General features: G+C 32.7%; 1 long non-coding RNA gene across 1 annotated transcript in view; it reads left to right on the plus strand.

Moving 5' to 3' along the window:
• Window positions 1–1,236: 1,236 nt before the first annotated feature.
• LOC111083030 overlaps window positions 1,237–11,135 on the plus strand; it is a 27,750-nt gene continuing 17,851 nt past the window's right edge. Inside the window, exon 1 of the long non-coding RNA XR_002610909.1 lies at window positions 1,237–1,450. This is a non-coding gene — a long non-coding RNA (uncharacterized LOC111083030). The remainder of the gene's footprint in view (window positions 1,451–11,135) is intronic.

The following is an 11,135-nucleotide window of genomic DNA, read 5'->3' on the forward strand; positions in this document are numbered from 1 at the left end:
ATTTTATGAAAATCATTAAAGTTCGATAATTCTTATCCTAATTATATACAATAAAATAATTTGAAAGATAAATACAGTAAATATGTCTATCTATAGAAGAACAGTGACAACATTATATTGTTTGTTTGTAGTTAAGTACAAAACTACACAGTGGGCTATCTGTTGCTGTCCCTACCACGAGTATCAAAACTCGGTATTTAGCGATATAAGTCCACTGAGTAACCGCTGTGCCACTAAAGGGTGAGCCCACTATAACTTTAAAGTATAAACATGAAAGAAATGTAGCAAGCCAGGAAAACAAATATTTACACAATATTGCTCAACATGCATGCGTGTGATTTCACGCTATTTACCGTAACAGCAGAAGTTTGGTTTTTATTATTAAGAAATGAGTTAATTTCTTCCAGAACACCAATAATATATATACATTAGTTGCGTTGTATTTCAGAATTAAAAGTGTTATTTTTGTTAATACGTTGTTAAGTACAAAAAAAAAAAACGACAACAAATGTACATTTTACTGTTACATTTTAAGTAGCTAATAACTCGACTTTATTTTTGAAGGAAGAGCGTGTTAAATGAAGTAAACTGTAAAATAACTGAAGCATGGACCAGTTAGTTTACAATAACTCAAAGGACTGCAAGAAAATAGCCTTCGACTTTTTTTTCTAAACTTATATTCTTTTTAAATAGAAAAGATAACATGTACCACATCTCCCCTAGTGAATTTTGACTTTGCCTGTTAACAAATGTACTTTATGCTACATATACGAGTGAATTTAAGGTAGCTTAGTATACACTGGAGTGTAAAGATGTCTAACAACAAAGGAATAACCATTTACCAGCGAAAAGTTTTGTTCATCTTGACCTTTCGCCATACAGCTCTTACAAAACAATCACTGGTAACTTGCTATCCCTTTTTATATACATATAATATGTATTTATTAGCAAGTTTGGTATCGTGAATAAACAGGCACACATATTTGAATGAATTAAAATATTTAATAATACCATTAAAAACCAAATTATAAATTTCTATAAATAGCTTGAAGAATCACGGGAGAGTATTAAATCAATATCAAACAAAAGAGCAAATTTTTTCGGTCCTTTATTTAAAAAAACATTTATTTGTTAAAATTGAGATACCCACCTTCATTCTGCTGGCTTATCAATAAAAATAAAAATTGCAGTGGCCTCTAGCGGAGGTCAAGTGAGACGTTGCCGACGAATTGGCAATGTTTAGATTTCTGAGTGTTTACGTAATATTTTATAATGAAGCGTAGGCCTAGGTTTATGGAGGTTGTACGTTAGTAATAACATCTGCAAGATAATGATAGGATTTAGTGACTAAGTGCTGTAAGGTATAATGTTGACATAGTATAGACTAAATCAACCTGTGTAAAATGTGCTTCCACAAGTTCCAGAGGCCTAACATTTTAAGTTAAGAGAGGTAACTGTAAAACTAAAAGTAAATTGTCATTATTTGCTCTACAGATTCTAGCTTGCGTTAAGAACGGCAAGTGTTTGTGCATGTTAATTGTTATTGTTTGTGTTACAGTTACACTTACAGTGTAACTTAAGTTCTTATAAGTTATAGTTTTAATACTGATAAGTTTTAGCTGAGTATAAAATTTTGTATTATTGTAGACCCCAAATGCATCCGTACATTCAGTTTCAACTGATATATGACAGTTAGTTTTATGAACATGGGAGAAACATTTTGTTAATGAAATAATGTTACAGGTTTTAATGTTAAATGCTTTAGCTTTTATGTCTTCCACCTTAGCAATAGCAATATGCGCGTGTTTGTCTGTAACTTGTAAGTTGTAACTTTTACAGACTCGTTTGGGAAAGCTTATGATTTATAAGCTTATTTGTATAACATACAGTAAACGGAAATATTTTATGTAATGCAAAAGGAAAATACAAAATAATTTATTAGTCTGTTTTCTGTATATGATAATTAAAAGCGTTATGGCAGTAATTTGTAAAGGCATACTGGTAGTTGTTTAAAGTACATAAATTTGACAATAATTCCATGTACAAATACTTTATAACATTTATATTATTACTGGTTGAAACACTAATGTAAGAAAAGCAGTGTGAAAGAATGCGTTTCCTATATATATTGCTATTAGAAGTGTGAGCTGTTTATTGGTTTTTTTTATTCTTTGTATTTACACCTTCTTTACACACCAGACACACAGTTGACTTTATAATTGGATATATGGGATAACATTGCTTACAGTTCTCATAACATTAATAATGGTTTTGGTGTTTTTATTATCATGAAATAGACCTCTGTTGGAATTGTTGGAATATGAAGCATCAATATGCTTGTGTAGGTGTTCATTGAATTACTTGGGCTAGACTTTAAATTAATTACAATCCTCCTTCTAAATGTTCTGTTAAAAATGATAAAGCAGTAAGAGGTAAATTAGTCATAACTGATCTTCATGAAAACTCTAAATAAATAGAAGACCTGAAAAATTCAGTAGTTGTAATAAGAACCACTAATAAAAGTATGGTTACTCAAAATGAAGAGAGATTTTCCTGAGAAATTTGAAGAAATTGTTTAGTTTATTGTGATTTTCTTGCCATAAATAGCCCATTATATACAAAATCAGTATTTGTGTACAAAAAAGTAGTTTTTAATCATGTGAATGGCACAGTGATAATTGACTGTTAGCACTGGAAAAAAAATTGTGTAATTATATATTTCATCAGTGTATTTGTGTACAAAAAAAGTAGTTTTTAATCATGTGAATGGCACAGTGATAATTGACTGTTAGCACTGGAAAAAAAAATTGTGTAATTATATATTTCATCAGTGTATTTGTGTACAAAAAAGTAGTTTTTAATCATGTGAATGGCACAGTGATAATTGAATGTTAGCACTGGAAAAAAAAATTGTGTGATTATATATTTCATGTCATAATTATGTATATATATAAATCGCAAATAGTGAGGGATGCAAGTGTCATGTATTTGCTGAACTAGATAAAGATTGATCAGTTAATTGTAATTTAACTTAATGTTTCATGTTTTGGCATCTTTTTTCATACTTTCTAATTGTAAAATCTTAGGAAATAGGTTAGTGAATTTAATATGTTCTTTTAGTGAAATTATAGTTAAAATTAACATTATAGTTTAAAATATAAAAGAATGTTAATATTCTGATATTACAATAGTGAATTAGAACCTAATCATGTAATTAATGTTTAGAACTTTCATTAAATGTCAACAAACTTTTCTTCTTCATAAAGATGTTCACTGTAACCTGAATTTCGTCAGACTATCAATATAAAGTAAGAATTTGGTGATGATTTGAGAAAATTGACAAATATATGTTAGCCTCTGCACAGAAGCAATTCTTAGGGGGTTGAAAATGTATACTCAGAATTTCAAACATTCAATTGTCTAGTGACAGTATGTCAACTGAGATAGTAGTCTCCCTACAAACAACCAGGGTTTTGAGGATACATACTACACACTCATAGCATTCTGTTCCTGGTGTCAACATATTGAGATAAGTCACCCCACAAACAATCAGGATTTCAGGTGTATATAATTAGTACTTCATTCAGTCATCTAGGGTTAACGTGATCAACAGTTGAGAAAAAAAAAAGCTTTGCTACCAGGGTTTTAGGGATATAAACTTCAAATTCCTACCATTCTTTTCTCTAGTCAACATTGTATTGAGATAATAGTCACCCCTCAAGCAACCAAGTCTTTGGGGGTATATATTTCATTCAATTCTGTGGGGGAAAAAATCAATTGAGGTAACAGTCTTCTCATAAGCAACTTGTTTGTAACTTGTGTACTTCAGAAAACCAGAGTCTTATCACTCTTTGAATATCATTCTAGTAAGCTCAGGTGTTTAAAACCTATTTTTTTTCCAGTAGCCAGTTTAATATTTTTTAATCCACTCTCATCCCCAAAGAATATAACTACTGCATTTTCAATTTATTCTAATATTGAAAATAATAACACTTCAAATTCACAATGGGGGAACTGAGTTGCGAAGAGACTGGATCATTCAATGAACCTTTTAAATAGCATGTAAGCACATCTACACATCTTAGTTTGCAAGAACAGCACGTCTAATAATACTCTTACAACATCATTTAACTCGGAGAATTTGTTAGGGTAATTGCTGAAATGGGTACCTTTTTTTTGCCCAATTTTCTGTGCTTTCCAAAGTACTGTAGCTCGACTGCTATAAAAGTTATGACTTGTTATGCCCCAACAATTTTCGTACACCAGGAATCAATTAGCCTCAGAAAATACAGAAACAATTAGAAAGTGTATATAATCATAAATGCTCCATTGTTTATATGTCCCTCATTATGTGTAAGTTGTCAGTTAAAAATCAGAAGTTGTTTTTGTCGATATTTCTACCGGAAAAAAACAACCTTAAATCTGATTCTAGAAATGCTTTATTTGGTGTACGTTTGATAACACGCACGTGACAAATAATTTTTGCCGATCAATAAATGTTTTTATTATAAGAACGTTGTTGTTAAGCCGTAGTCCAGGGATGGATTAACGTTAGAGAATGTTTGTGTGGCATACTGATAGATAGATATACTTAACAAAATTGGAAGTCACATTTACGAAAAAGGGGGTGGCCTGTAGTTTCATTGAATATTTTGAGTCGAGTTAAATGTAACACTGTAGGTACAGAACTCCTATTACCATGACATTATGAGCTTCAAAAGAAACTTTGAATTGAATTTTGGTTCGAAATAATGACTTATTCTAAAATCGGAATTTAAGTAGCTGGAGACGTAAGATAAAAAATAGGCCACGTAAGTTGGTCATCAAACTGCTTATTTTCGTATTAATTGTGCATGTGTTTTTCCGTGATGTATGTCGTATTTTGGCCCATACTGCATCAAAACAGACTTAAGTTGCAACTCTAATTGTATATATTTTCCGGCTTGCCCACGAAATTTCCTAGCTTAGATACTCTTTTTTTTTGGCAAGTGAATTTTGCTTCGGACGCTTATGTAGCGTAACGCGTAACTTCTGTTTTGTGTTTATTAAATCAATGTCGAAATCTCAAGAACAATCAAGTGTCGAAAGTTAACTGAAAGTATCCACTTGGTCCATTTTTCTCCCATTATATTGAAATAAATGTTTAGCAGAAATTCAGGATATATATATAAAGATCGTAACGTATTGATAATTTTACGTTGGTAGACGACTTTCTGAAAATTGAGTTAAAAGTATGACTTTCTTCATGACAAAGCTAATGGTTTTAGAGTAGTTGCTGAATTTTACAAACAAGTTTTTGTTGTCGCATATCCACCTGAAAATTCTATTTTTACGAGTCTTCGTATTTTTAAACTTTAAATAAGGTCAGCGAGAGCAGAAGTATGTGAACCGCTGTGCCTTGGCATCATAACGACCCATACTTCCATTGATCTCTGGAGCACCTGTATAACGTCCGTTATCCAGGAATATTGAATGGAAGGATTGCGTGCGTATTAAATGCAAGTTCTAGGGGAATTTGCGAGCTTTTTTTTTTTATTCATTATTAAAAGAAATAATAACTCTGATGTTATTATAAAATGTACGAGTGAATATAATGATAGTTTATGGAAGAAAATTGCTGCTGTGCATCGCGAAGTATTATCATGGTAATGAAGCCACTGTATCAGCATTTACATTCGAACGAGATTGCAATTTCCCACGAGAAACTCTTGACATTTTTAAAAGCCTTTTACATATTCCTTACATTCTCTATATACCTCCATTGACCTTTTTAATAGTTGCATGTATAAATTGTTTTAATCTCCAATTACTTCGAGAAACGTATTTCGTAGAACTGTTTTTTATATCGTATCATACTCGCCTAATTACAGTATACGAGATGCCTTCGTTATGTGTCGTTTGTTTCTTCTCTTTTGACCTTGTTTGTGGCATAAATTATTTTGTGTCGACTTGAGTTAGAAAATAATTTAGACTTCGTTGAAACTAAGTTGTTACCTTTATTGAAAAGAGGGTGTATTTTAGTGTTTGAACGTTTTTTTTTGTTGTTGTTTAACGTGACTGTCACGCATCTATACTGATGTTTCAAAATTTTTTATAAAATACGGCTCCTAATTTAGGTGAGTGAAATATAGAATTTAAACATAAAGGGGAGTAAATTCCACACAATGAGCCAGTATGTTAATACACACATATATATATAAACTTGAACGCCCTAAGTCAGATCTTCCCAAACTTTTTTCCAGTTCCGAGCCTCTTTTCACAATTTTCATCCTTCCACATACCACCACCAGATTGTAATAATAATCATGTTTTATTACGCTGTGATTAAGATTGTCTCCCCGCTGTGTTCGCGGTAATTTTTTGGACTTACTGGCACTAAAATCCGGGGTTCGATTCCATGCGGTAGACAGAGTGCAGATAGCTCATTGTGTAGTATTGCACTATGAAACCAGCGTGACTAAGATTCTTTAGAGATATGACGGCTGACGTCTTCTAGACGCTCAGGAACTGTTCATGGTAAGGATAATCGAAAAACAATGTTGTGTCTGTCTGTCTGGTTTCTTGACGTCACAAGTTGTTGCGAGAAACTAGCTGAACCAGTTTCAATGAAATTTTGTAGAAGGACTTAGGTGGATCTTTTTGAAAGCTCAAGTTTTAAATAGATACGCAATCGGACGGTCGGTTCAAACGTGACATCCATTTCAGTTTTTACTACGTGAAACCGACGCCAAACGAAAGTGATGTTTAACGCCATGCGTACCACAGGTATCTTTGCTGATCGTCAGTATTCATTAAAACATAAAAAATTATTCTATCATTTTTCCCGTATTATACATGAATCATACTGCAATCGACAGGTTTTGCACCAAAATATTTTTAAACCACGATTTGGTTTTAAATATGACGCTAATTATCACGATTTTTATCAGGTTAAGTGGTGAGCTACAAAAATCTAAATAAAAAATTGCAAATGTGGAAATTTTTTTTAGACATGAACATGTGGACATACACAAACGAATACGTTATCCTAGACATAAGTTATAGCAGAGGTTAATTTTCTAAACAAACAATAGCTGATAAATACTTCAATATGTTTGAAACCACTGACGTTTAGTAAAATTTAAATGTAAGGTTTTGTTTTCTAGAGATTATGTATAGATATCAGAAAAAAAATCGCAAGCCTTGCGTGCCATGGAAACACGTTTTGTTTGTAGTATAGGCCTATAAGCTAGGGAATAAAACCGTGAAAATGAAGAGATATGAGTGCATGGTACATCTACAATGTAGTTGGAAAGGTAGCCAGTAAGCCTGTCATGATTATGTAATAAGGGAGCTCGATTCGTATCTTGCCGGTCGCGGGATCGAAACCCGGCGCCGACCAAGCTCTGTTTTTCATATGTGAGAGACTTTATAATCAATCCTACTATTCTTTGGTAAAAAGAGTAGCCCCAGAATTGGCGGTGGGTGCTTTCGGTATTTTGCCTTTCCTCTGGTTGGCAGTTCAAAATTAGTGACGTCGTTGGATAAACAAACAAAAACACTCTTAACTTAGCAACTGCACCCACACCTACCCATACATCTGTCCCTGAGTAACTCGTCCGTAATGTGAGAGAGTATAGAGATACATGTACATGGGTGACATATCTTACCATCAACTTAGCTGAGATGAAACTGATACAGTTTAAACCTAGCTGAACTGAAATTGATAAAGCTTCGACCTGTGTTTAAATTGACGCACTCTTAACTTAAATACTGATACAGTTCCCTGTGATATGGATTTATGTATTTGTAGTGTGTTCAGTGTTTTATATTAATACTATCGAAAGTACCCGGCTTCGCTCGGGTTATTAGGCTGATATATTCTAGATGACTATGTCAGTGTGTGCAGAAGAGCAGTCAAAAATATTTTGAACATGTTTATTCCCCAGAAACATAAAAAAAGTCAATGAAGAATTATTTATTATCAATGAAATTTATCATTGTGTTAAATATTTCACATTTATATTTGATATCACAAATTTCAATATTTTATCATAATCTATTACAGTTTTTTACCGTTCGATTAATATCTGCCCATTACGATTTTAGTGAAGGGGTTGCCGTGAAACCTTATAAGTGTAGTGAATGTTGGTATGAACTAAAGAAATTAATAAATAAACCTAAAGTATACACATAGTATGAGATCACCTAGCCTAGAGCCAAGGGCATAAAATATATCATGAAAGTAAAAATATCGATCCAATTTTAAACTTAAATTATAGAAAACTTACTTCTTTAATCAATGGCGACTCTAAATTAAGAAATCAACAAATATTTTTTTTTCAATTTTGTAGTTTATACATTTCATTTTATAATTTCAGTACATTAATTAACAACAATATTAGGTTATACTTTTGTTGCTAAGCGACATGACATAAAAACCATTGTTGTAAGCATTGTTCCCCAAACGCACTGGCTTTTCTATGTATTAGAAATTGTTATATAAGGAACCACTTCTTTTCATTGTGGTTTTTCGCTAGCTTGCCTCATTAAAAAGATGCGCGTACGCACATGGATAAGATAAGTAATAATACCCAGCTGCACACCCTCAGGGTCCACTTGGTATAGGTGCAAATTTCAGGTTTCTGGGTTCTTTACTCTTGGAGCTACGGCGGTCACACACAGACCGACAGATACGACCTTTTATTATTATAGATCACAATGTAAAACTACACTACTGATTTTTTTAAATATTATTATTTTTATAATCGTGTGAACTTCTGTATGATACACTTAATGTTCAAACGACCAACTTTTATACTGTAGTATGGAAGCGCGTTAGACGATATAATAATAAACTGTTAAATAAATAACGATTTATAAGAGGGAGAGAAGAAGCAACTACATGTTTTACAACATCACGAAGGGTGATCATGAATCTACTATATAAAGACGAAAAGCCGTCGACTTTTACACCGATATATTATATTGGCCGTTGCGGTACCGATTGGCACGCAACTTGCGCGAAACGACAGCGATTTTTGTCGCTGAAAGCAAGTTTATCTTTTTGAAACGGACGATACATACTTTGGGCATATAATTAGATATGATGGTAGGTTGGTAGAGATCCTAATGAGCAATAAAATCGAATGGGGTATATGCCAGCCCCACGACTGTTATTGCTGGAACACAAAAATCGTAATCATTGGCTGAAATTCCCCATTAACTTTGCATGATTGTCAAGAAGACACACTGACGCAACATCACAAATTTTGTTACAACTTGGTTAGAACTCTATAATAACCCGCATGTTTTACCCGCAGCACATTTTAATTTTTAAAAGGTCCAAATTAGAGTGTGTTACTTCAGCTCAACGGGCTAACAAAGCCAAAACCAGGAAGACAGTCCAAAGAAAAGACTCCGAAATTCATAATAAAATTCACTGCCTTTACCATCACAATTAATAATTTGCAGGGTCATACAGTTAACCAAGTAGGAGTATGTCTTTGAGAATTAGTTTTTCACATGTTTCAATCTAGAAGGATTTATCAAGAAGAAAATTTGAACATAACTTAAAATATACAGAAGTCAAAATGCTAATCAACCAATACTTGAAGGGGATGATCAAATATACATTAAAAAATGTTGTTTTCGTGAAATTCTAGAAATAGGATAGTCATTCTCCGTACATGTATTGTTACTATATTATAATTATTTTTTAGGAAACATGTTCAAAAAACATTTATTGAGATATAATTGTGATAAGAAAAATGAATCATTATTTCTCGTTATAATGATGGGTCGTTTATAAAATCTATGTGGGATAATATTCCCTCTTGATGACGCTTATATTGAAATATACGTGTTTTATTTAAGAAACTTATGAAATACTGAATCTTGCAGTGACTTGTGCAACCTCTGTTTCATTTCAGTACTTCACGGAAGAGTGAATTTTGTATTGGCTTACACAATGTCTGTCTGAAGTAGAGGACAGATAAATGTTCTATCGTAACACTTAACATATTCCTCAAAATAAGTCGTTGTCTGATTAACTTTTATGTCAGTTTGGGTGGGGTTCATGACTGGAGTTTCTCAGTTAAGGTGAGAGGTCGGATATAGGTCAAGAGTTATCAGTTGATAATTGATTTTGAACAGAGTTATAATTCTCAGAAAACAACCTTGCAGGATCAAGAAACTATAATTTTTACTAGATATGCCGATTACCATTTGAGAAACAAGATCGTACTAATATAAGTCAGTTTGAAAAGTTATAGTAGGTCGCAATAACACACGATTATGTTGTTGAGATTTATTTTGCGTTGAGTGTGGTTAGTGTCTGCTACTCTTCATATTGCTGAATAAGGAAGGATTCTTTTGTGTGAACACGGATCGTCACTTAAGGCAGTAACGGTTATCTCAAAGATCGATCACGTCCTGCCGTTTAGTCGTTTACTGCGAAGGTTCAACGGTAATATGGGGCGGTTCTTGGCATCGTTAGAGAAGGCAAAATGTGGAAACAAGTTTAGTGATTCGATCAAATCAAAGACAAGATTTTTTCCAGTGCCACTTCTTCCCCAGTTTCCCACTGTTACGAGAGCTAGGATTGGTGGTTTTATTTTCGACACAATTTTGTGTAAATTGAGTCCATTATTGTTGTCAAGTCATTCTGTTCGCCATTGCTCCGTAAAGAGAGATTCTTGCTAAATAACATTAAATGTACATATTAAAGATAACAGTGGGAATCAATTCAAAGTGTGATCCTAAAAGGGAAAATAATCATAAAAGTAAAAATATAAAAACCTTGTTTTCTCTTAGCTTTTCTAAGCTCGTATTCAAAATTCACGTTTACTTATTTTGATGTATCTAACGCACAGTGAAGTCATTTGATATATATACAAGTAAAGAAAACTTTTCAAAAAAGGAAGTAAATGTAGGGATGGTTAATATCAATCCTTCAAAAACTGTAAACAACATAGTATGGATGACATTTGCATCATCCTTACATAATAGCAAGGGCACACAGTGTAATAGAATGTTAACAGACAAAGATAGGATAAATTAAACTCAATTGTGATTGAATAGTTATATATATTGCTGTATGTTAATTCTTGCCTGTACTATTATGTGGGGATGATATAAATGCCATCCCTACTATC

The sequence above is a fragment of the Limulus polyphemus genome, unplaced genomic scaffold (genome assembly GCF_000517525.1).
Source record: "Limulus polyphemus unplaced genomic scaffold, Limulus_polyphemus-2.1.2 Scaffold891, whole genome shotgun sequence".
Taxonomy (NCBI): domain Eukaryota; kingdom Metazoa; phylum Arthropoda; class Merostomata; order Xiphosura; family Limulidae; genus Limulus; species Limulus polyphemus.